Source organism: Elgaria multicarinata, chromosome 7 (genome assembly GCF_023053635.1).
Source record: "Elgaria multicarinata webbii isolate HBS135686 ecotype San Diego chromosome 7, rElgMul1.1.pri, whole genome shotgun sequence".
Lineage (NCBI taxonomy): Eukaryota > Metazoa > Chordata > Lepidosauria > Squamata > Anguidae > Elgaria > Elgaria multicarinata.
Window position 1 is genome coordinate 67,441,226 of NC_086177.1, and position 27,696 is coordinate 67,468,921.

Here is a 27,696-nt window from a genome sequence, read left to right on the forward strand (position 1 = left end):
AAAAAGGTATTTCTTGCCGGTTTTTTAAAAAATTCTAGTGCGCGACCCACACCACGCAGAGAGCTGAGCGTAGTCTCAAAATGACCTCCATCCACAACTGTCCAAGCACAAGAATTTTCAGAAAGATAGCTTCAAAAACAACACAGTTATCCCCCTTTCTTTTCCGCAATGCAATCCTATGGGCGAAATGTTTCAAGATGGTGATAGAAGCGGACCACGGAAACCGGAGCGCTCCGAAAATGGGCGCTTCTCTTCGCCTTGCTTCTAGGGGTCCGCGGTCCACTTCTACTCCGCCTCTGGGCAAGGTGGAGCAGGCTAATTCACTCCTGCTTCTGCACTTCTAATCAGAGCGGAGCACATGCCTAATGGCAATGGATAATAGATTGGACAGGTCAAACCCCACTAATGTGGAAAAGAGAAATAACATTACTATATTGAATAAAGTAGTAAAAGAAAAAGATTATGTGGATTATTGGCGTTTACTTAGTGGGGCGAATCCTGGCTTTTCTTACTACTCTCCAGTTCATCATACATACTCTAGGATAGATTATATATTTGTTTCAAAAGAGTTTGCAACTAAGGTATGTAAAATGGAAACGGGGGTAATAAAGGTAACAAATCACGCATTGCTAAGTTTAGAGTTTACAGTTAGAAAGAATTATAAAGAAGCGTTTAGGTGGAAATTAAATACAAAAATTTTGAAGTATAATAAAGTGGTAGAAAAAATGCAGAGGGAACTGTCAGAGACTTGGGAAATTAATGAGAAGGGAGGAACGACAAGGGCAGTTGTTTGGGATACCATGAAGGCAGTAGCAAGAGGGATATGTATTAGAGAAATGTGTAATTTAAGGAGGCAACAATTTGTAGAGCAGGAAAAGTTGGAGGTGGAGATTAAGAAATTGGAGAAAGATTATTGGCAATTTAAAAACAAACATAAATTAATAGAAATACAAGCAAAGAAAAAACAATTAGAAAATTTAAATTTAGAGGAAGTTCAGAAAAATTTAATTTATATGAAAAGGGAGTATTTTGAAAATAGCAATAAAAATTCTAGATTGCTGGCCAGACTCACACAAAAGGAAAAAGCTAGGAATGGGATAGGAATATTGAAAGATAAACAAGGGAATTATTGTCATATAATGAAGGGTAAAATAAAATATTTTCAAGAATTTTATCAAGAATTATATAAGGGAAAGGATATTCAAAAAAAGAAGTTGGAAGCTTATATAGAAAAGTATATAAAGAAGGGAATAAAAATAGAACATAAAGAGTTAATGGAGAAGGTAATAACTCAAAGAGAAATTGAAGAAGTAATTGAGAATTTGAAAGTGGGTAAATCACCTAGGGTAGATGGTTTAGGATCAGAATATTATAAGGTTTTTAAAACCTTCTTAGTACCGAAATTATTGAAGCTGTACAACTCCATATTGGAAGGAGAAAGGACACCAGAATCATGGGAACATTCATTAATAATTTTAATACCAAAACCAGATAAAGATTTGACTGTCCCTGATTCATATAGACCTATTTCATTAATAAATCAAGATGCTAAATTTTTTTCAACTATTTTAGCAAGGCGGTTGAATAAATTTATAGGTGAATATATAGGGGAAGATCAATGTGGATTTGTAGCAGGTAGACAAATGCATAACTTAGTGGGAAGAATTTTAAATGCAATACAGGTGATAAAAAAGTCTAAGATTAAAGCAGGAATTCTGGCATTGGATATTTTCAAGGCTTTTGATTGTGTGAGCTGGCAAGCTTTAAAGATGGTTTTAAATAAAATGGGATTTGGAAATAAATTTAAAGCTATACTAGAACAGTTGTACTCTCAAAATACAGCCGTAGTGGTAGTGACTGACGGAGTTACGGATAAGATACGACTAGCCAGAGGGACAAGACAAGGATGTCCACTCTCGCCGGTCCTGTTTGTAATGGTAATGGAATTATTGGCGAATGCAATAAGAGATGATGGGGAGATAGAAGGAATAGGTAGTATTAAAAAAATAAAACTGAATATGTTTGCAGATGATACCTTGCTATTAAAAATCCAATAGGAAAGATGGGAAGAATTAAACAGCAACTGAGAGAATTTGAGGATATTACTGGGTTAAGAATAAATCGGTCCAAATCAGAGATGATGTTATTTAATTATACTAAAAAGGAAGAGAAGGATTGGGAAGAAAAGGGAAGAGAAATGAGAGTTAAGGAACAGATTAGATATCTGGGAATTAAAATTACACAGAATTTAGAGAGTTTAGAGAAAGGGAATTTAAATAGTTTTAAAAAAGAGATTTTAGTAAAATTGGAAAAATATAAAAGATTAAGTTTATCCTGGTTTGGAAGAATAGCATTAATAAAAATGAAGATTTTAGCAAAGATTAATTTTGTGTTTAGGATGTTACCAATAAAAATTTCAAAATCAGAGATAAAAAGTTGGCAAAATATCATGAACAATTATTGTAATGGAGATAAGAAAGCGAGGGTAAATAAGAATAAATGGTATTTAAGTCAAAAAAAGGGAGGATTGGGTCTCCCAAATATTAAATTATATTACGTAGCTAATAGGCTAAGACATATTGTGGAGGCAATTATAGGAATAGGAGAATTTGATTGGATGGATGATAAAACTACAAGTAATATAGAGATTAATTTGGAAAATGTATTTTTTAGGGAAGGGAAAAAAAATGGGTGGAAAGTATAGGTAATCCGCTCTTGAGGTTTCACTGGGAAATTTGGAGTAAATATAAAGGGGAGTTGCTCCCGAGCAACAAACCTCTATCGCTAAAGAATTTCCCGGAGGAATTAAAGAGTAGATTAAGTAAAGTTTTAATAGAAAAAAATAAAATGAAATTAAGGGAATGGTTAAGAGAAATGAATACAAGGGAGGATTTGGAAGAGGTTTTAAACGATAAAAAATTAACTTGGTTAAATTATTGGCAATTAGAACAGTGGACTAAAAAGTGGGTAAGAGAAAATGGAGATTGTAGAGAATTGACGAAGTTTGAGGAATTAATAGTTAAGAAAGAAAATGATAAGGGAAAAAGAATAGCGTCAAAAGGGTTAATGAGTGAAATATATAGAATATTGATGGAGAAAGGGTTGATGGATAGTTCAGGTAAAATGGTTTGGGAGACAGACTTGAATGTACAAATAGGACAACAGAGCTGGGAGGGACTATGGAAACAAAGAGCGTTGAGAAATATGTCAGTAAGTAGGCATGTGCTCCGCTCCGATTAGAAGCGCAGAAGCAGTAGCGAATTTGCCTGCTCCGCCTTGCCCAGAGGCGGAGTAGAAGCAGACCGCGGACCCCTAGAAGCAAGGCGAAGAGAAGCGCCCATTTTCGGAGCGCTCCGGTTTCCGCGGTCTGGTCCGATCGCCATCTTGAAACATTTCGCCCATAGGATTGCATAGCAGAAAAGAAAGGGGGATAACTGTGTTGTTTTTGAAGCTATCGTTCTGAAAATTCTTGTGCTCAGAGAGTCGTGGATGGGGGTCATTTTGAGACTACTCTCAGCTCTCTGCGTGGTGCGGGTCGCGCACTAGAATTTTTTAAAAAACCGGCAGGAAATACCTTTTACGAAGGGCTGAGGGGCAGAGTCAACTCCCGGTCATGATCACATGATCCCAAAGTTGGAGGAGGGGATAGGCAAAACGGGTAACTTGGGATTCTGGGAAACTTCTCTTTCTTAGTCTGAATGGACTTTTCCCAGTGTTTTTTAAAACAGTAGCCCCACCAAATGCACAAACACAACCTGAAATCATATACTAAGCCAATAATAAGAGATAGAAACACAGCACTGCTACCCACCCTAACTTTGGGGAACAACTGAAAAGATGTGGTGCAAGGGGATGAGCTCCCCTAGGGCATCCCATGTGGACGTGCCCCCACTCTCTCCTGTACTTGGGGGGCTATCACAGCCCTCCAAAGAGAGTAACCCGGTGGAGCAATGCCTATCATGAGTTGAAGTGAGCGTTCTACTTCTCTTAGTGGTGGAGCAATGTCTTTCATGAGCTGAACTGACAGCGTTGCTTCTGAAAAGACTGGTGACTAGGACCAGTCAAATAGGCAGCTGCTTCCCCCTCCCCCGGGCACGTCCCCCTATTACTGGTAAAAGACAGATATAACCTTTTTTTAAAAAAAGTTCTTCTTGTTGTTTATTCAGCGACACTGCTGCTTTTAATTCCACCCCTCCTTTGTTTATTTATTTATTTATTTATTCCATTTTATATGCATTACTGGCTTATCCTTGGCTCACTTCCTTATGCCCCCAGAAATGTCTGCTGCCTCCCTGCCTTCCCTCCCTCCTCCCCTGCCCGCCTCGCAGGGATGTTGTGTGTGTCTGGCTTTGACTCAGGGGAGAAGTCCTTCCTGCGCTCAGGTTAGACTTTTGGAAGTTCCAAATCCATTTTTCAAGTGTGGAAGAAGATTACATAGGTTTATCTCTACTCCCCAATTCATGGCATGTTGGGATTTCCTTTGAAATGGCCCCATTGAGATGTCTGCAGGTTTAAGCCCCGCCAAAAAACAGGGGATGATGGGACTGACTTGAGTCTGGGCGTGTGTGTGTGTCCCTGGATAAGCTATCATGGTGCCGAGTTTGAGGTTTCTAAAGTGCAAATTGACGGAGTTATGGAAAGGGGTGTGAATGGGGTGCCCGATTTTCATAAATTCCCCAAAAATCAGGGGATGATGGGACTGCCTTGAGTCTTGGCATGTGTATGTATCCCTGGACAAGCTATCATGGTGGCGAGTTTGAGATTTTTAAAGTGCAAATTGACGGAGTTATGGAAAGGGGTGTGAATGGGGTGCCCGATTTTCATAAATTCCCCAAAAATCAGGGGATGATGGGACTGCCTTGAGTCTTGGCATGTGTATGTATCCCTGGACAAGCTATCATGGTGGCGAGTTTGAGATTTTTAACATGCAAATTGACGGAGCTATGGAAAGGGGTGTGAATGGGGTGTTGGATTTTCATAAATTCCCCAAAAATCAGGGGATGATGGGATTGCCTTGAGTCTTGGTGTGCGTGTGTATACCCCCATGAGGTGTCATGGTGCCAAACTTGAGGTTTCTAACTTACACAGAAAAAAAGTTGTATACTTTTTTAACTTTTTTTTTATTATTAAATTTTTATTCATTTTCAACACTATATAAACATAGATAAACATTACCAAAATATAACTGAAACAAAACACAATAAGAAAAAAAAAAACATCAAATATCTGCTGCATACATATTGAATGATTGTTGAGTACAAATATCAAAAACTATTACATATACCTTATCATACTACAACATCTTCGTTCTTAACATAAAAGTGCCCCCCCCACCTCGGGATCATTCTTGAGTCCAAAATCTAATCGTTTCTTCTGCTGGTGGTTTCCCACTTCCCTTAGTAAACACAAACACTAGGAACTGTTTCCAAATTCCTTCGAACTCATTTATTTTAGTTACGCCTTTTCTCCACTTAATATTACATGTCAGTTTATCATTAATGGCTATGTCCCATACTTCTTTGTACCATTCCTCAATAGAATATTCCCCTTGGACCTTCCAGTTCCTAGCTACCATCAGTCGTGCTGCAACCAACAAATTCGATATCAGCTCTATAGTTCCTTTTCCACACTTTATATCTTCAAATAGTGACAGCAATGCTATTTTTGGTGTTTGTTCTATTTTCATTCCCACTATTTCTTCAATTTCTGAGAACACCATCTTCCATAATCTTTGTACATATTTGCATTGCCACCACATATGTAAATACGTTCCTTTTTCCCCACAACCTCTCCAACAATTTGCTGAATGTTGATCACTTATCTTATTCAATCTAACCGGGGTTAGGTACCACCTCCATAGGATTTTAAAATAATTCTCCTTTATTCTTACTGATAAACTTCTCAACACTCTTTGTTTCCATAGTCCCTCCCAGCTCTGTCGCCCTATTTGTATCTTCAAATCTGATTCCCAAACCATTTTCTCTGTATTCTCTCTAAACTCCTTCTCTAACAATATTTTATATATTTCACTCATTAATCCTTTTGAAACTATACTCCCTCCTTTCCCTTCCTCCTTACTTACTACTAATTCTTCAAACCTCGTCATCTTTCTGCACATTCTATTATCTTTAATCCACTTTTTATTCCATTGCTCTAATTGACCATATTCTAGCCAAGATAGCTTCTTCTCCTTTAACAAATTTTCCATATCCTCTCTTGTTTTAATATCTCTTACCCAATCCTTTAATCTTATTTTATTTTTCTCTTTTAATATTTTACATAATCTACCCTTTAGATCCTCTGGGAAATTCTTTAACATTATTATCGGTGCTAAGGGAGAGTTGCTCGGAAGCAGCTTCCCTTTAAATTTACTCCAAATTTCCCATTGAGTCCTCAGGAGTGGATTATCTATACTTCCAACCCACTTTCTTCCTCCGTCTTTAAAAAAAACATTCTCCAAATTCATCTCTACCTTATTTATGGTTTTTTCTTCCATCCAATATAAATCTCCTACTCCCATAATTGCTTCTACAACATGTCTTAATCTATTTGCTACGTAGTATAATTTTATGTTTGGGAGACCCATTCCCCCCTTTTTTTGGCTTAGGTACCAATTATTTTTATTCACTCTTGCTCTCTTTTCTCCATTACAATATTTATTAATAATATTTTGCCAACTTTTTATCTCGGTTTCTGATATTTTTATAGGTAACATTCTAAATACAAAATTAATTTTAGCTAATATCTTCATTTTTATTAAGGCTATTCTTCCGAACCAAGATAAATTTAATCTTTTATATTTCTCCAATTTCTCTAATACCTCTTTCTTTAACCTCGTTAAATTTTCCTTTTCAAGATTCTCTAAATTTTTTGTAATTTTAATTCCCAAATATTTAATCTCATTCTTAACTTTCAATTCCATTCCCTTAAATTCCCAATCCTTTTCTTCCTTCTTGGTATAGTTAAACAACATCATCTCTGATTTAGACCAATTTATTTTTAACCCTGTAATTTCCTCAAATTCCCTCAACTGATATTTAATTCTTTCTAATTTTCTTAATGGATTCTTAATGGTCAATAAAGTGTCATCCGCAAACATGTTTAACTTTATTTCCCTTACCTCTCCAATTCCTTCTAACTCTTCATCCTCCCTTAGTGCCTTCGCCAAAACTTCCATAACCATTACAAACAGGACTGGCGAGAGCGGACATCCTTGTCTTGTTCCTCTGGCTAGTCGTATCTTTTCAGTAAGTCCGTCATTTACCACCACTACCGCCGTATTTTGGGAATATAGCTGTTCTATTACATTTTTAAATTTATTTCCAAATCCCAATTTATCTATAATAGTCTTTAGTGCCTGCCAGCTCACACAATCAAAAGCTTTAAAAATATCTAATGCCATAATACCTGCCTTAATATTTGCTTTTTTTATTACATTTATTACATTTAAAACTCTACCCACTAAATTATGCATATGCCTTCCTACCACAAACCCACATTGATCTGCTCCTATATATTCTGCCAAAAAATTATTTAGCCGTTTGGCCATAACAGATGTAAAAATTTTAGCATCCTGATTTATTAAAGAAATAGGTCTATAAGAATCGGGATTAGTCAAATCTTTATCTGGTTTTGGGATCAGAATTATCACTGAATGTTCCCATGATTCAGGTATCTTCTCTCCTGATAATATCCTATTATAAAGTTCCATTAATTTTGGAACTAAACAGTCTTTGAAGACCTTATAATATTCTGGACCCAAACCATCTGCTCCCGGTGATTTACCAACTTTTAACTTATCAATAACCTCTTCCACTTCTCTTTGAGTTATTACTGACTCCATTAACTCCTTATATTCTAATTTTATTCCCTTCTTTATAAACCTTCCAATATACTCCTCCACCTTTTCTTGTTGAATTTCTTTACCCTTATACAATTCCTGATAGAATTCCTGAAAAATTTTTATTTTAGCTTTCATTGCATGACAATAATTCCCTCGGCTATCTTTCAACGTTTCTATCCCATTCCTCCCTTTTTCTTTTTGTGTGAGCTTGGCAAGCAACCTCGAGTTCTTATCACTGTTTTCAAAATATTCCCTTTTCATATACATTAAATTCTTTTGAATCTCTTCTATATTTAAATTTTCTAATTGTTTCTTCTTAGCTTGTATTTCCACTAATTTATATTTATCTTTAACTCGCCAATATCTTTCCTCCAAGTTTTTAATTTCTATCTCTAACTTTTCCTGTTCTGCACGTTGTTGTCTTTTTAAACTACATGTTTCTCTAATACAGATTCCTCTTGCTACAGCCTTCATGGTGTCCCAAATGACTGACCCAGCTGTTCCTCCTTTTTCATTAATTTCCCATGACTCCGACAGTTCCTTCCGAATTTTATCTACTATTTTATTATATTTCAATATCTTTGTATTCAGCTTCCATCTATATGCCTCTTTATAATCTTTCTTAACTGTAAATTCTAGACTTAACAAGGCATGATCAGTTACTTTTATTACCCCCATTTCCATTTTACAAATCCTCGTTGCAAAATCTTTTGAAACAAATATATAATCTATCCTGGAGTATGTATGATGAACTGGGGAAAAGTATGAAAATCCAGGCCTATTCCCGTTAAGTAAACGCCACGAATCTAAATAATCATTTTCTTTTACTAATTTATTCAATATAGTCATATTGTTCCTCTTTTCAGCATTAGTGGGATTTGACCTGTCCCGTTTATTATCCATAACCATATTAAAATCCCCAGCTAATATAACATACCCCTCCTTAAATTCTTCTATTTCTTTAAACAACTTTATAAAAAACTCTCTATGCCTCTCATTTGGGGCATAAACATTAATCAAAGTATAGACCTTTCCCTCAATTTTACCTTTTAACATAAGATATCTGCCCTTATCATCCTTTTTTACTTCTTCTAATATAAACCCACTTTTTTTTGAAATCAAAGTGGCCACTCCATTTTTTTTCGATGTCCCTAATGACTTTTCATAATAGGCTAACCACTTTAATTTTATCATATTCGAATTCTCGGAGCCTTGGTGTGTCTCTTGGACCATTATAATATCTGATCCCTCTTTATTAAGCATTTGTTCTATTCTCTTCCTTTTCACGACTGCCCCCAAACCTTTAACATTGAGTGTTGATACCTTTATCTTTTTATCCATAATCACCCTTTTGAAATCTCTTCTGATCCCTTGTGCTCAGCAGTTCAAACTTGCTTACATAAAAAAACAAACTCCATACATAAAACCCCCACCCTCCTACCCCAATCCCTCCTCTCCTACCTTCCCCCCTCCCCACCCCCCCACTCTAATCCCCCCCATATCCCCGTGAGTCTAGTACTCCAGCCATCTACTTTAAAGGGGGGGGGAGGCAGTGCTGCGCCTGGCCGGCAGGTTTCTATATTAGCATTTCTATTTGCAATTATCTCCAAACATAATTAACAATTCTCTTACTCTCCAGATGTCCCAGCCTCATTCCCTCCCCCACCCACTCCAGCCCCATTTGCTTCCCCATCCAGACCCAGCCTCTTCAGCAATTCTTTACCTTGATCCAATGAGGTTACTCTGTGTTCCCTCCTCCCATATGTAAATCTTAAGAAAACCAGGTAACCCCATGCGTATGGAATTTTGTTCTGCATTAACATTCCAGTTATTGGTTTAATACTCCGTCTCCAATTTAATGTATGTTGAGAAAGATCATTATAAATTTGCACTGCTTTGCCTTTATATTGTAACTGGGTCAAAGATCTCAATTCTTTCATGATTTGCTCTTTTTTATAATAGTTACCAAATTTCACCAAAATATCTCTAGTCCCTTTGTAGTTTTGCCCCCCCACGCGGTGGACTCGGTCCAGATCCGATCCATCTATTGGTATGTCAGGCATCAGCTCTTTGAACCAGTTCAGAATGATTTCTCTAAGATCTTCTCCTTGTATCTGCTTCAGCTGCTTTATTCGAATCGAAGATCTACGAGATTGGTCTTCCAAGGCGATCAGACGTAATTCCCATTCCTTAAATTGAATATTTGTTGATTTTTCAAAGGCCTCTTGCTTCTTCTGGTCCAATTCCGCTTTTGCCTCTATCTCTTTGATCTTATCCGAGTTTTCTGCGGTCTTATCCGAAAGAACACGCATTTGTTGTCTAAATTCATTCATTTGCAGATCCATTTTTTTAAAAATGATGATATTATTCTCTACAATAACTGCCTTAATTTCTGCTAGGGAGGGAAAGTTGCTGTCCATTGCTTTTCCCCCTTCAGCCATATTCTTTTCTTTATTTGGTACTGTATCCAAAGAAACTGGGTCTATAACTTCGTCTTCCTGGTCTGTTCCAGGGGCTGTATCTTCCAGGTGGGAGAGGTGGGTTAAATTATGATTTGAAGGTTTCTTTTTTTGTATATTCAACTTTTCCCACTTCTTAATCTTTTTTTTAATGTTGGACATAGGACCCTTCTGAGTAGGGCATAAATCCTAGAGCCCCCACTTCCTTAGCAACTTTTACTGGCTTCTCTTCTATGTGCCAAACACACCACCTTCTTCCCGAGGGGGAGGAAATATATTCAGTTCACAACAGCATTCACTAGAGGGGATCAGATCCAATCATTCACAGTTTCTCAAAATCCCACATCTCCCTCACAGAATGCTGTTTCTTCCCCTTCACCCCCCCTTCTCGGCACACCGCAAACAGCTTCCACTTTCCACTTTACAAAGATTACAGCAAACAACTTCAAAGCCAGTATTTCAATCTTTCCAACTTAAGATAAAGGATGAGAAGTGAGGATCGCTGTAAATCAGATCAACGTCTAACAAGCATAAGTTCTTTCTTTTCAAACTGCGACATCAATCATGTTACTTTCGGTTTCGCCTCTGCAGTTTATAAAGACATTCCGTCAAGCTCACCTCATCCCATCGGCTCTTCTCAACACTTTCCAGCTCCGATAGCTTTTATAATCATTTCCTGTCGTTTGCTCAAAGATTTATGCCCATTAGAAAATAGATAATTGCTTTTTCCAGCAACGCCGCTCAGAGCCTCAGAAGAAACCTGCCGCCGCCATGGCTGCCAAGCTCCGCCCCGTATACTTTTTTAACTTAATGCAAGCCTATGGGGGGGGGGAAACGGAGCTCCGATCCGGATCCGGAGCTCCGAGCGGAGCGGAGCGGACATAGGCTGAGTGGGGGCGGAGCGGGCCGATCTGCAAATCGTGGATCTGGAACAGAAGCGGAGCGGGGGGGGGTCTGTGCATACCCCTATCAGTAAGAATAAAAGAGAATTACTTTAAAATTATATGGAGTTGGTACCTAACCCCGGTTAGATTAAATAAGATAAATAATCATCATTCAGCAAATTGTTGGAGAGGATGTGGGGGGAAAGGAACGTATTTACATATGTGGTGGGAATGCAAATATGTACAAAAATTTTGGAAGATGGTGTTTTTGGAGATTGAAGAAATTGTGGGAATGAAGATAGAACGAACACCAAAAGTTGCATTACTGTCACTATTTGAAGATTTAAAATGTAAAAAAGAAATTAAGGAATTGATAACAAATTTGCTGACTGCAGCAAGATTGATTGTAGCTAGGAACTGGAAGATTCAAGGGGAATATTCTATTGAAGAATGGTACGAAGAAGTATGGGATATAGCTATTAATGATAAATTGACTTGTAATATTAAATGGAGAAGAGGTATAGCTAAAACAAATGATTTTGAAGGAATTTGGAAACAGTTCCTAATATTTGTGTTTTCTAAGGGAAGTCGGAAACCACCAGAAGAAGAAAGTATGAGATTTTAGAATCAGGAATGAGATCCCGAGGTGGGGGGTGCACGTATATGTTAAGTTGATTATGTTATATAGAGATGATACTGATGTTAGTCAACATTTATGTAGTATGTTGTTTTTGCTTTATTGTACTAGTGTATGTTTAAGTATTGTAGAAAATAAAAAAAATATATAAAAAAATAGCATGGGATTTGAATTGGGGTGAGTTAAAAGGGAAAAAATCGCCAAAAATCAGGAAATGATGGGATTTGCTTGAAGCTTGCCATGAATGTGGATCTAGATGGCATCTCTGAGGGTGCCCACTTTCAAGTTTGTATCTGTAAAAATGTCAGAATAAATCCCATTTCTGAAAATGGGGTGTAGGATTTTCAAAAATTTCTGAAAAATCAGTGGAGGCTCAGATTTCCTTCCAACTGGGCATGAATGTGTATACATGGATAAGCTCTCATGGTGCTGATTTTGAGGTTTCTAACATTAACAGAAAAAAGTTAAAGGCATTTGGATTTCAATGCAAGTCTATTGGGGGGGGGGGAGAAACAGAACTCCAATTCGGATCCGGAGCTCTTCAGCGAAGCGGAGCAAACCACTGGCGAATTGGCATGGAGCGAAGTGGATCGGGTGGTCCGTGCACAGCCCTAATTTTTAGCAGTTCCAGTCATTCCATTTTGGGTGTAATCCCTTACATACAGGTGGCTTGGGGTTAACAAATACACCCCCGGTGGCTCCTTGGGTCTAGTTTATGCTGTGCAAGACTGGGTTTGGATGACATGGTAACCCACAATAAACCACCATAGTTTATTTAATGCATTGTGGGATATTGTATTGTCTGTTTTTTGGTGAAAATAACCCATTCTGGTAACCCATGGTCTCTAAAGTGAGTTATTTAACATTTTGGGTTAATTTGTTCACTTATAGAGTTGCAAAGCAAGACTGGTTCAGATTGCTGTCACCACTCTATTTTTTGTGGGCGTTTCTGCGTAATAGAAACAGTTTACACTGGCTATTTCAGCTGTGTCCATGTTGTGGGGGGAAATGCTCAATTGGGAACAACTTAAATCATCTATGCCAGCAATGTCTATGGGGGGAAATGTACCATTGCTCTATTGTGCTATAGCACTTGAGTGAATGACTGGGGTAGAAAGGGGGGTTACAGGGTTTTGAGAGTGTGTCAGGTGCTTCTCTAGGAGAGGCTGTTGCTGTAAGTTTCCAAGGTTTTATTTCATCACCCCTTTTTGGTACACCCAGGGTTTTCCCTTCTTGTGTGTAATTGCACAGGGTATTGATGTTACATCAGATCTTCCAAACTAGGGGAGACTGTGTATGAAGTTTTGTCCCAAATCTGCAAACTTCCCATCAATGCTTTCTGCTTCCCTTTCTCCTCACACCCAATATCTGTATGCATTTAAGCACTTCCTTGGGTGAAGCCCTTCTTCTCAGCCATCTCTGATTTCCATGACTCTAATGTGACCATATACCTGGTCCCTGTCTATACGACAACGGGATTGCTCCTCATTGAATATAAACCCAAATTTTCGTTGATTCAACTCTAGGTAAAGAGTGTCACACTGCAGCAGCAACAGCAATTTATCTCCTGAATTTTTTTTCGGTAGTATAGTTATAAATGTGCATATACGCTTTATCACATATACGATGCTATGAACTATAGACAAGCAAAGCTATAAATTCTATCTAAGTTGCTCCACAGATACGTAGAGGAGGAAAAGCAAGTGGGGAAAGGAACAAGGCAGCAGAGGAGGATGACGGCAGGGGACTGAACATGTCTCCTCTTTCACGCTGCCCATTCCCCCCTCTTTGTTTTCATTTTTAAAATTCCATCTTAATTCAACATGAAAACGGTGGGAAGGAATGAGGCAGCCAGAGGACGCGATAGGTGGGAAGGCGGGAAATCAGCCAATCACTTTGTCCTGCCCTCAAAGTTACACCCACATGTCAAAATGCAATTTAAGTCCCCCAAGAATACATATTAATTATGATGCGGTGCAGACTTGGACATTGATCAAATGTCGTGGAAAATCTCAAATGCAAATATGTGCATTATCGGGTTAAAAATCCTGTGCTGCGGCAAATGGAAGGCTGTGTCATGTGTCCTAAAACACAAATCTGTGCATTTACGTCAGGGTAAAGAAGCCGTATAGACGTCCCCCTGGTTTTATCCAAACAAATCCAGATTTGGCGCTCATGGGGTGGGGGCTCCAGAGGAAAGATTTTAATAGGTCTCAGGAAACAGGCAGCGTGCGAGCTCGTGTCTCATCTTGCGTTTCCCTGCTGCCGCTTCTGCTGCCATGCCTCTTGACCCAAGCCCGCACGCTGCCTGTAAGGGTTTTCTTCTCCCTTATTTATTTATTTATTTGTTACATTTATATACTGCCCCGTAGCCGAAGCCCTCTGGGCAGTTTACAAAAGTTAAAAACAGTAAACATTAAAAGTATACAAAATTTAAAAACATAAAAAACAACAGTATAAAAACAACAGCATCCATTTAAAAACAACAGTTCTGGGTGTCCGTTAAAAAAAAAACTTGGCTTTGTTAAATGGTGTTAAATGCCTGGGAGAAGAGAAAAGTCTTGACCTGGTGCCTGAAAGATAACAGTGTTGGTGCCAGGTGAGCCTCATCAGGGAGATCATTCCACAGTCGGGGGGCCACCACCGAAAAGGCCCTCTCCCTTGTTGCCGTCCTCTGAGCTTCCCTCGGAGTAGGCACTCGGAGGAGGACCTTAGATGTTGAGCGCAGTGTACGGGTAGGTTCATGTTGGGAGAGGCGTTCCATCAGGTATTGTGGTCCCAAGGCATGTAGAGCTTTATAGGTTAAAACCAGCACCTTGAATTGGGCTCGGAAAAATATAGGCAGCCAATGCTGCGGCTGCGCATCTGACAATGTATCACGAGAGATCCTGCGATGCCTTGTCAGACGTGCCGGCGTTGTGTGTCTGCTGAAGGGAGAAGAAAGCCCTTACAGGCAGCGTGTGTCTTGCATCTTGACTCTCATCTCCCTGCTACCAGGCCTCTTGACTTGCAGCCATCTGTCACAGTGGGGAGGGAAATCCATAGGAGGAGTGGTTCTGTGGGTGAAGACTGGGGAGTCAAGCTCCCTAGTCTTTCCACCACTCCTTTGGAGGATGCTTCCATCCGCAACTGGGAATGAGATGTTGGAGCCGAACACCCTTTCACATCTTGAGGTAGTGAGAACCATTCCTGCCATCTCTTGCCTTCCCCAGAAGCCTCTCTGATGTCTGGCTACTGCTGCTTTTGCAGGATCAAAACCTGGCAAGGGATCGATAAGTTTCAAATGGGTCTGGGGGCGGGAAAAGAGGCTGCAGTGCAAAATACCCAAGCAAGTGAAACAGGAAAGGAGAAACAGGAGAACGAGAATGAAAAAGCCCCCTGATCTGCCATTCTCATCTTTGGCAACCATCCTCCTTCCCCTGTGTGAGAGAGTAGCCCTATCCCCTGATGTCCTCCAGGTATGTTGGACTACAATGCCCATGATACCTTAGCTAGCATGGTTGCGGGGGGGGGGGGGCAGGTTTGCAAGGAAATGTCTCCTCCTTCCCTTCTCTGGAAAGCCACAAGGGCCCCTCCAAAATGCACCAAACCCCAAAGACAGTTTTGGAGTCTGAGTGGTGTTTTTTGTTTGTTTTTAATGGGTGGAAAGCACTTTCTGTTGTTTCCTCATTTATATGTCCTTATTTATTTATTGCATTTATATCCCACCTTTTTTCCTCCCAGGAACCCACGGTGGCATACATAATCCTCCACCATTCCATTTTAGCCTCCCAACAACAACCCTGTGAGGTAGGCTGGGCTGTGAGTCTATGACTGGCCCAAAGTCACCCAGTGACCTGTGGCTGAGTGGGAACTAGAACCTGAATCTCCCGACTCCCTGTCCAACGCTCTAGCCACTGTACCCACACTGGTTCCATGGAGCCTGTCTTGCGAGCTCAGTCTGAGCAGGTACTGTGTGAGAGCTTGAGGGTGGGTGGGCAGGCAGCAGCAACATGTGCTGACTCCTCAAGGGTCATTGTGTGGAGGGGAGGGTTTCAGACACTTTCAAGAATATCACTACTACTACTACTATTATCATCATCATCATCCTAGTATGATCTTATTGCTATTTTTTTAAAAATGTTTCCTGCTGTTGGTAGTTGGCTGATCTCCTTTGTTCATTTCTGTGTGGGTAGGGGTTCATTTCCCTGCAGTGGTGGGGTAGTTCTCTCAGCACAAATACGTTTGTTTTAGCAAAATCCATTCCCATCAAAGCCCAATACATTCATGTAAAAATATTTTCATGGGGTTGTGATTGACTAGAGGAATGTGTTTAAATCTGTGCTGCCATGTTGTGTAAAAACATATTTGGGCTTGGTGTGTGCGTGTGATTTGCAGATTGAGAAATTCTTGGATATGGGTGTATAGTGCTTGGTATGGTGCTGCAACTTAAGATGTGAGATGATGATAGAATACACACTGGCATTGAATATTTGTGTGTGCCAAGTGTTCTGTGCGCTTTTAATTGATGGGATATATGCAGCAATCCTATATAGGTATGCTCAAAAATAAGTCTCACTGAATTCAACGTAAACTTGCATTTGTGAGAGAGAAATGGGTGTTTTCCTTCCCCCCTTTGCTTTCAGGGTTGCAAGGATGTTGCTGGGTTGAATAGTTTGTAAATTTGGGCCTAGAATCCATGTTGTATTGCTATATAATGCATCTCAATCATAGTGTGAACATGTGGTTTTAAAAAATAATTTCTTTGCTTTTTGTGGTACAAGTTAACACATATTCCTGGCTAAATTCCTCCTGTTTGATGGGGCATACTTTTTTCTTCTTCTTAAACCTGTGATTATGTAACCCAAACTTTCTCACTTGCAGACTGCTGTCTCAGTTTGCCTATGTGTGAAATGGCAAACTGGTCATTTCCTAGTCTCCTACATCATTTAATTTTAATCTTGGAGCAGTGAGTTTGTCTATAAATGCCTTTCTCTGTGTTTTGACTACCCTGGATAAATTGTGGTGTTTTTTAAAAGACACTGCTGGTGGCCATGTTGGGGTGTCCTCCTTTTTGGTTTCCAAAATATGGTCACCATACATGACAACAGACAAATCACCCAGTTCATCATTGTTTGAAATGATGTCTGGATTTGACTATTGCCTCATCATCTCCTGCTGTTCTCATTCATCACTGTCCTTCGTCATCAATGGAATCCTTCAGGATGTTATGCTAGGGACATGGTGAGTGACCTGACTTTAATCGGATTAGGCACACATTGGGCCTTGCTTGCTTTCGATGCTATGCAATAACAAAGTGAACATCAATAGCTACAACTTGCTGTTCTGTCGCAACTTGGCCCTTTGCACAGCTTCAAGTGCCTTCTGCAATAGAGCATCATGTTCCATTAAGGCAGCAATACAACCTGCCTCTTGCTGTACTTGCTTCTGAGTGGCTTCCAATTGTTCACAACTTGGGGGAACTCCTCAAAATAACAATTGTTTCCCACATTTCCACTACATCCAACACAAAGCACCAGCAGGAACTCCAGCCAGTGCTTTGTGTCCCAGGGAAGGTATAGTGAGGGAAGGCGAAGCAGCTATGATATGAAGTGCTGGCTGGAGCTCCAGACAATGTTTCAGTGGAGCAATGATGACATGACCTGTGATGTCCGAGGGCATGAAAGCACACATAGCAAAGCTATGCATCTTAGCATTCCCTACTCTCTTGTAAGGGTGCATGGCCTGATCCAGACCAGGACTGTGGCACTCCAGGAAAGGAAGTTTTAATTCCCCCTGCCAACCACTTTTTCATTCCATTCCATCCCCCACCATGGATAGAGGTTTACAAAAGAAGAAGAGCATCAATCGAGTCCAAATGAGACGTTCTTTCTTTCACCTTTTGATGTCATATCTGGTAGCCATTTGGAATTTGATGAGTTGATCTGGAACTAAAAAACTCATGGAATTGGTGTATATGGTTAATCCATGTAAATCATACTCATGTGCTGTCCATAGCCATTCACCGATATCGACAGCAGTAACTGCACTTACTAATAGCAGAAGGGCTACAATACAATATTCCAGAGATGGGAACTACTACAGAGCAACCTCAGCCATAAATGAACATAGCACAGCAGAGACCACTGAAGCGAGCAAAGTACTGTTCCCTGAATCCAGAGAAGCCATGGAGATTGACATCTCAGGAAGAAGTGGTGTTCAACACATTGCTATTTCTGATGCAAAAATGATGCAAGAACGATGCAAGAATGATTGCCATATCAAGGATTTCTCTAAGATCCTCCAGTTTTTGCATGGCTACATCCCAGTTGACCATTCTGCAAAGGCCTAGTAATACAAGACCAACTAACTGACAGATCTTCCATCAATGTGATGATAAAAGTAATAATGCAAGCTGCAACTCTGAGAATACTAAAGAAAGGTATGAGAATTGCAACTTAAATCACCATGTAAACAATATGTACTATGAACCTATTTGACTTGACCCTGATAACTTGGCAAAGGAATCTATGTTGTTCCAGAAGGCAGAGCTTGAATAGCTGACAGGAAGAAGACCCATACTCTGGAATGCTGTGTAAAGAGTGAATATAATTCCTCAATGATTAAATTAAATCCAGTAAACACATGCAATAGTGATCTAATTGTCAGGTCACCACCCAGTCAGCTAATCCATAGTGATACCTTGAATGATCCAACCAACAGCTCTGTTGGGAAACATAATCCAGTCCTGCAGCATCTACCATTTGGACATCAACCTATGAATTCAAAATGTAAACCCAAGCCCAATTACCCCAAGTAACCTTTTTTCTTTTTAATGTTATGCTATGTTACTTTGAATACCTAGCTGGGTGGAAAAGGATCAAGAGGTAAGAATTCCTGCATTCAATTGTGGGAACCAAACTTTTGTTCCTCTTGTTTTAACTAATGTTGTGCCAAAGATTTCTCCTACATTACCATTCTCATTCAATCTGATAGAAAAGAAATTGCTTTTGAAAAGAAAGTCAAAGGAGAAGAAAATTTCAGAGAAATTCTCATTGGTTTGGTTCATGATTCTTGTGTTTATCTCACTTATGAGGTGGCCAAGAAGAGTGTGTGAGATGGGGTTTGGATGACACTAGGAGTGTGCACGGACCCCCCGCTCCGCTTCACTTCCAGATCTGTGATTTGCGGATCGGCCCGCTTCACTCCGCCCCCGCTCCGCCCATATCCGCTCCGCTCCGCTCGGAGCTCCGGATCCAGATCGGAGCTCCGTTTTCCCCCCCATAGGCTTGCATTGAAAGCTAAAAAAGTAAACAACTTTTTTTCTTTTCAAGTTAGAAACCTCATGTTTGGCACCATGACACCTCATGGACGTATACACATGCACGCCAAGTTTCAAGGGAATCCCATCATCTCCTGATTTTTGGGGAATTTTTGAAAATCGGGCACCCCATTCACACCCCTTTCCATAGCTCCGTCAATTTGCATGCTAAAAATCTCAAACTCGCCACCATGAGAGCTTATCCAGGGACACACATGCACGCCCAGACTCAAGGCAGTCCCATCATCCCCTGTTTTTTGGCGCGGCTCTAACCTCTAACGCACCACCCATAACCCTAATTCACACCCCTTTCGATAGCTCCGTCAATTTGCACGTTAGAAACCTCAAACTCGGCACCATGATAGCTTATCCACGTGTCCACATGGATGCCAAGTTTCAAGGCAATCTCATCATCCCCTGATTTTGGGGGAATTTATGAAAGTCGGGCACCCCATAACCACCCCTTTCCATAGCTCCGTCAATTTGCACGTTAGAAACCTCAAACTCGGCACCATGAAAGCTAATCCATGTGTCCACATGGACGCCCAGACTGAAGGCAATCCCATCATCCCTTGATTTTTGGCGCGGCTTAAACTTTTTAACTCACCCCAAATCAAGTCACATTCTACAACTACGTCAATTTACACGTCAGAAACTAGGGGTGTGCACGGACCCCCCGCTCCGCTTCACTTGCAGATCCGCCATTTTTCGGATTGGGCTGCTCCGCCCCGCCCCCGCTCCGCCCACTTCCGCTCCGCTCCGCTCGGAGCTCCGGATCCGGATCCGGAGCTCCGTTTTTGCCCCCCATAGGGTTGCATTGAAAGCTAAAAAAGTATACAACTTTTTTTCTGTTCAAGTTAGAAACCTCACGTTTGGCACCATGACACCTCATGGGGGTATACACACGCATGCCAAGTTTCAAAGCAATCCCATCATCCCCTGATTTTTGGGGAATTTTTGAAAATCGGGCACCCCATTCAGACCCCTTGGGATAGCTCCGTCAATTTGCATGTTAGAAACCTCAAACTCGGCACCATGAAAGCTTATCCATGTGTCCACATGGACGCCCAGACTCAAAGCAATCCCATCATCCCCTGATTTTTGGCGCGGCTCTAACCTCTAACGCACCACCCATAACCCTAATTCACACCCCTTTCGATAGCTCCGTCAATTTGCACGTTAGAATCTTCAAACTCAGCACCATGATAGCTTATCCACGTGTCCACATGGACGCCAAGTTTCAAGGCAATCCCATCATCCCCTGATTTTTGGGGATTTTTTGAAAATCGGGCACCCCATTCACACCCCTTGGGATAGCTCCGTCAATTTGCATGTTAGAAACCTCAAACTCGGCACCATGATAGCTTATCCATGTGTCCACAGGGACGCCCATACTCAAGGCAATCCCATCATCCCCTGATTTTTGGCGCGGCTTAAACTTTTTAACTCACCCCAAATCAAGTCCCATTCTACAACTACGTCAATTTGCACGTCAGAAACCTATCCTTTGGTCCCATGACAGCTTACCCATGTGTCCCCACGGACACCAAGTTTCAAGGCAATCCCATCATCCCCTGATGTTAGGGGAACTTTTGAAAATCGGGCACTCCAGTATGTCAGGGATTTAAAGTTGCAATGCAGACAGCTCAATGGGGCCAGTTCCAAGGAAATCCCAACATGCCACGAGATAACCCTAAATCTTCTGGCACATTTGAAAAAGGGATTATTGAACTTGATAAAGTCTAAGTGAGCGCAGGAAGGACTTCTCCCCTGAGTCAAAGCAAGACACATACACCATCCCTGCAAGGCGGGAAGGGGAGAAGGGAGGGAAGGCAGGCAGGCAGGCAGGCAGGCAGGGGACAAGAAGTGTGTATGCTGTATAAAAAGAATAAAATATTATACTACTAAGAATATACTAATATATATACTACTAAGAATTAGGGGTGTGATCCGCTCCGATTAGGAGCGTAGAAGCAGTAGCGGATTGGCCTGCTCCGCCTTACCCAGAGGCAGAGTAGGAGCGGACCGCGGACCCCCTAGAAGCAAGGCGAAGAGAAGCGGCCATTTTTTGGAGCTCCGAGTTCAGGCGGAGCGCTCCGATCGCCATCTTGAAAACATTTCGCCATAGGATTGCATTGCGGCAAATAATCGCGTATAACTACGTTGTTTTTGAAGCTATCGTTCTGGAAATTCTTGTGCTCGGAGAGTCGTGGATGGGGGTCATTTTGAGACCACTCTCACCTCTCTGCGTTGTCCGGGTCGCGTGCTATATTTTTTTGAAAATCGGGTCAACCGCGCGGCTCAAACGGCGTTTTCGGCTTTTCGCCCATAGGATTGCATTGAGGGAAAGAATCGGGGATAACTGGGGGGGGTTTAAGCTATCGTTCTGAAAATTCTTGTGCACAGAGAGTCATGGATGGGGGTCATTTTGAGACTACTCTCAACTTTCTGCGTGCTGTGGTTCACGTGCAATATTTTGTTAAAAATCGGGGTTTGTGTTTTTTTTATTATTTTTTTTTATTTTTTTGGAAGCGATGACAGGCACATTCAACTCCCAATCCTGATGAGAATTGATCTCCTCAGAAAGCATCCTCCTCCAATCCCAGCGTTGGAGGAGGGACTAAGGCAGACCCACCCTCAGAACTTTCTGTTTTGTGTCTCTTTGTGGGTTGGCGTTCGTGGAGGGAACACTTAGTTAGTTAGTGCTCCTGCTTTGGACTTTGGAGATAGATTAGGATAGGTTTAGTTTGGCGTGTGTGTGTGTTTGTTTGCTTCTTTCTGACTTATAGCTTAGTTTGCCCTGTGTTTTCCCCTTACTTTGATTTAATATAAACTTTATTTTTAAATTTTGGAGTGTGTGTTTGGGTTGGTTGGGTTGGTTGGGTTGGTTGCCCCCCCTTCCCTGTATTAAAGCCTGACTGTTCTGCTTTTGTGAAAGCTTTCTTTTGAAAGCATACACACACTTTTTGTCCCATTTCCCTACATTTATATTCTTAAACATATTTTATTATATTCTTTTACATAGTCTATTAGTATATATTCTCATACATATTATATTAGTAGTATTCATATTTTGTTCTTCTTATAGTAGTGGTTGGTTCTTTTCCCCCCTCCCCTCTCTTAAATCCTGATTGTGTTTCCTTCTATCTTCTATATACCAAAATATACCAAAAAAAATTGATTCTCTTTTTCTTCTCTGTGTAACTTGGACGGAGTGTGCTGCTTTTGTGAAGTTCAACAGGCAGCCACAGATTGAGCATTTTGGGGAAAGCATACACACACCATTTCCCTATTCTTAAACATATTATTATTATATTCTTTTACATAGTCTTAGTAGTCTATTAGTATATATTCTCATACATATTATTAGTAGTATTCATATTTTGTTCTTCTTATAGTAGTGGTTGGTTCTTTTCCCCCCTCCCCTCTCTTAAATCCTGATTGTGTTTCCTTCTATCTTCTATATACCAAAATATACCAAAAAAAATTGATTCTCTTTTTCTTCTCTGTGTAATATGGACGGAGTGTGCTGCTTTTGTGAAGTTCAACAGGCAGCCACAGATTGAGCATTTTGGGGAAAGCATACACACACTTCTTGTCCCATTTCCCTACATTTATTAGTAATATTCTTAAACATATTATTATATTCTTTTAGATATTCTTAGTAGTATATATATATTAGTATATTCTCATACATATTAGTAGTAGTATAATATTTTATTCTTCTTGTCCCATTTCCCTACATTTAAACATATTATATTCTTCTTATACATATTCTTAGTAGTACCTTATACATAGTATTAGTAGTATTAATATTTTATTAGTCATCATGAAAAGAGGAAGCAGGCGTGCTGAAAGCAGCAAGGCTCAGGCTGGCTGCAGTAAGCAGGCTGCCTCTCCTCCTGTGAAAATCAAACGGGCAACTCCTTGGCTGACTGCTCCAAAACAGAAGCAGGACAAGCAGCAGGCAGAGCCACTCTCTTCTGCAACTTGTGCCCGGCGTTCTCTTTTTGAGGGTGGGAATGGGAAAAGTGCCCGTTTGCAAGAGGCACGTGGCAGCAGTGCCATTAGAGGAGGAGGAGTATCCCCAACTCCTTCATTCTCCTTTCAGCCCACGAGCCCGCTGATGGACCTAGACGAGGTCCTCAGCACAGTGGAGGGGGGGAGGAGGAGGAGGCGGTGGGCCTCCAGGATGTGGGGGCTGAGGAGGAGCAGCAGCAGGCCGAGGCTCTCTCCCCAGTCTCATCCCACACCCCTGTTTCTGTGGCAACACCAGAGAGCTCAGGCGGGCAATTGGTGGTGTCACCACGGAAACGAAAGACAAGCATCATGTGGGACCACTTTGAGTTGGGAGCGGATCCCCGCTTTGCTGTCTGTCGCCACTGCAAACTCAGCCTAAGCAGGGGTTCATCGACAGGGCATTATGGAACCAGCAGCATGAAGATGCATCTTCAGAGGCAGCACCAGGCGATCTTGCTGGGGAAAGAGGCGGGCAAGGCGACTGGTTCCAGGGGAAAGCCAAAGGCTGCTGCTGGCACTGCCACTCTAAGCTCTCCATCTCCCATCCCCACAAGGGTTAGGCAGGCAACCCTGCAGGACATGGGGTGGGGGAAGTATTGACCCACAAGATGGCGTTTTCCAATGCCCACCCAGGGTGCTACTGTGGTGGGGCATCTGCCGGGACTGACTCCTCCCCAATACTAGATCTATGACATGTCACTCTGCCTGCCCCTCTGCTAGCCTGTCCTCCTCGGTGACCGACTCGCTGGGATGGTTTGCGTTTGCAATGCGTGTCTAACTGCAATGCTGGCTTAGAAACCAGCCATCACTTCCTTGTGCCCCCAGAAATGCCCGCAGCCTGCCTGCCTGCCTGCCCGCCTGCCCGCCTGCCCACCTCCCCCGGGGTGCTGCTGTGGTGGGGCATCTGCCAGGACTGACTCCTCGCCTACTCTGCCTGCCTCTCTGCCCGCCTGGTGCCTGGTTTGCTCCCAATCGTCCTCCTCTGTGCCCCTCAAGGCGTAACTGCTGGCTTAGAAAGAAACAACCAGCCATCTTTGCCTCACTTGCTCCTTGCGCCCGCTTACGGGTTGGTTTGCTATGCGTTAGTGCTCAAGCCATCCTTGCGGCACTACAATGCATGCTGCCTGCCTGCCTGCCTGCCTGCTTTCCCTCCCTTCTCCCCTTCCCGCCTTGCAGGGATGGTGGATGTGTCTTGCTTTGACTCAGGGGAGAAGTCCTTCCTGCGCTCACTTAGACTTTATCAAGTTCAATAATCCCTTTTTCAAATGTGCCAGAAGATTTAGGGTTATCTCGTGGCATGTTGGGATTGCCTTGGAACTGGCCCCATTGAGCTGTCTGCAATTGCAACTTTAAATCCCTGACATACTGGAGTGTCCGAATTTCAAAAGTTCCCCTAACATCAGGGGATGATGGGATTGCCTTGAAACTTGGTGTCCATGGGGACACATGGGTAAGCTGTCATGGGACCAAAGGATAGGTTTCTAACGTGCAAATTGACGTAGTTGTAGAATGGGACTTGATTTGGGGTGAGTTAAAAAGTTTAAGCCGCGCCAAAAATCAGGGGATGATGGGATTGCCTTGAGTCTGGGCGTCCCTGTGGACACATGGATAAGCTATCATGGTGGTGAGTTTGAGGTTTCTAACATGCAAATTGACGGAGCTATCCCAAGGGGTGTGAATGGGGTGCCCGATTTTCAAAAATTCGCCAAAAATCAGGGGATGATGGGATTACCTTGAAACTTGGCGTCCATGTGGACAAGTGGATAAGCTATCCTGGTGCCGACTTTGAGGTTTCTAACATGCAAATTGACGTAGTTATAGAATGGGACAATTTGGGGTGAGTTAAGCCATGCCAAAAATCAGGGGATGATGGGATTGCCTTGAGTGTGGGTGTCCCTGTGGACACATGGATAAGCTGTCCTGGTGCCGAGTTTGAGGTTTCTAACATGCAAATTGACGGAGCTATCCCAAGGGGTGTGAATGGGGTGCCCGATTTTCAAAAAATCCCCAAAAATCAGGGGATGATGGGATTGCCTTGAAACTTGGCGTGTGTGTGTATACGCCCATGAGGTGTCATGGTGCCAAACGTGAGGTTTCTAACTTCAACGGAAAAAAAGTTGTTCATTTTTTAAGCTTTCAATGCAACTCTATGGGGGGGGAAAAAACGGAGCTCCGGATCCGGATCCGGAGCTCCGAGCGGAGCGGAGCGGAAGTGGGCGGAGCGGGGGCAGAGCGGAGCGACCCGCTCCGGAAAATGGCGGATCTGCAAGTGAAGCGGAGCGGGGGGTCCGTGCACACCCCTACTAAGAATATCTAATAATATGTTTAAGAATATTACTAATAAATGCAGGGAAATGGGACAAGAAGTGTGTATGCTGTATAAAAAGAATAAAATATTATACTACTAAGAATATACTAATATATATACTACTAAGAATATCTAATAATATGTTTAAGAATATTACTAATAAATGTAGGGAAATGGGACAAGAAGTGTGTGTATGCTTTCCCCAAAATGCTCAATCTGTGGCTGCCTGTTGCACTTCACAAAAGCAGCCCACTCAGTCCAAGTTACACAGAGAAGAAAAAGAGAATAATTTTTTTTTGGTATTTTTTGGTATTTTTTGGTATATAGAAGATAGAAGGAAACACAATCAGGATTTAAGAGAGGGGAGGGGGGGAAAGAACCAACCAAACACTACTACTAATATGTATAAGAAGAATAAAATATGAATACTACTAATAATATGTATGAGATACTAATATACTACTAAGACTATGTAAAAGAATATAATAAAATATGTTTAAGACTATTACTAATAAATGTGGGGAAATGGGACAAGAAGTGTGTGTATGCTTTCAAAAGAAAGCTTTCACAAAAGCAGAACAGTCGGGGGGGGGCAACCAACCCAACCCACCAAACACACACTCCAAAATTTAAAAATAAAGTTTATATTAAATCAAAGTAAGGAAAAAACACAGGGCAAACTAAGCTATAAGTCAGAAAGAAGCAAACAAACACACACACACGCGCCAAACTAAATCTATCCTAATCTATCTCCAAAGTCCAAAGCAGGAGCACTAACTAACTAAGAGTTCCCTCCACGAACGCCAACCCACAAAGAGACACAAAACAGAAAGTTCTGTGCCTGTCATCGCTTCAAAACAAAAAAACAAAAAAAAACCAAACCGCGGTTTACCGCGCTGTCCCTGTTTGTTGACCCGATTTTTAAAAAATTCTAGCGCGCGACCCGCACCACGCAGAGAGGTGAGAGTAGTCTCAAAATGACCCCCATCCATGAGTCTCTAAGCACAAGAATTTTCAGAAAGATAGCATCAAAAACAGCCCAGTTATCTGCGATTCTTTTCCACAATGCAATCCTATGGGCGAAATGTTTCAAGATGGCGATAGAAGCGGAATGCGGAAAGAGGATCGCTCCGAAAATGGGCGCTTCTCTTCGCCTTGCTTCTAGGGGTCCGTGGTCCGCTTCTACTCCGCCTCTGGGCAAGGCGGAGCAGGCCAATTCGCTCCTGCTTCTGCGCTTCTAATCGGAGCGGAGCACATGCCTAGATGACACATTAATTAGTGGTTGATTAAATAGTCAATCATTGACTATTGTGTTGACTGGTGAGCCTTTTCCAAACCACGGTCAGTTATTTTATTTATTTATTTATTTATTTATTTATTTATTAAATTTATATACCGCCCCGTAGCTGAAGCTCTCTGGGCAGTTTACAAAAGTTAAAAACAGTGGACATTAAAAAAGTAATGTTGTGCCAAAGATTTCTCCTACATTGCCATTCTCATTCAATCTGACAAAAAAGATTTTTTTCTGATGCAAGAATGATAATAGATAGAACACATTTTGTAGTTGTGATTGTCCTGTAAACAGAAAGGATGCCCCCCCCAAAGGAGCTGCTAGCTATGGACCCAAAATTTATTAAGGATTCAATTTGTCTGATTTTGTGAACCGCCCAGAGAGCTTCAGCTATTGGGCGGTATAAAAATGTAATAAATAAATAAATAAAATAAATTTTGAAAATCTGGCAATGCTCAGTGGGATCTGTCTAGCTACACAACTTTTCAAAAGTAAACCAACTCTGAGCTGGTGCTTAATAATGTACGAACGTTTAGATCAGGTTTGTCTTAACTGTGAGCTGTAGAATCAAAGCTCCATCAGACCAGGGTTAACATGCTCCCTACCTTCACTTCTCCACTGGTGTTTTCATTCCTAAATTACTTCCTCTTTTTAAAATAGGACATACACAACAAGCACGAGGCCCATTGAGTCTGCTGTTCTAATGGTACTGCTTCTCCTACACACAGCAGGAGAGAGCAGCAATTCCAAGTTTAAAAAAACATTTGACTTAATGAGGGTTTTTTTGTTGTTGTTGCACAAGGAAGGCTGGAAGGGGCGGGAGGCAGACGACATCATGTGAGGGACCTGAGCAAACTCTGTGAGTGCCCAGTAATGAGCATGCAATAAAACACTCGTCAGATGGAGCTTTCAGATATGTGACCCTTGGGAATTATTCGTATTGGTGTGCACACT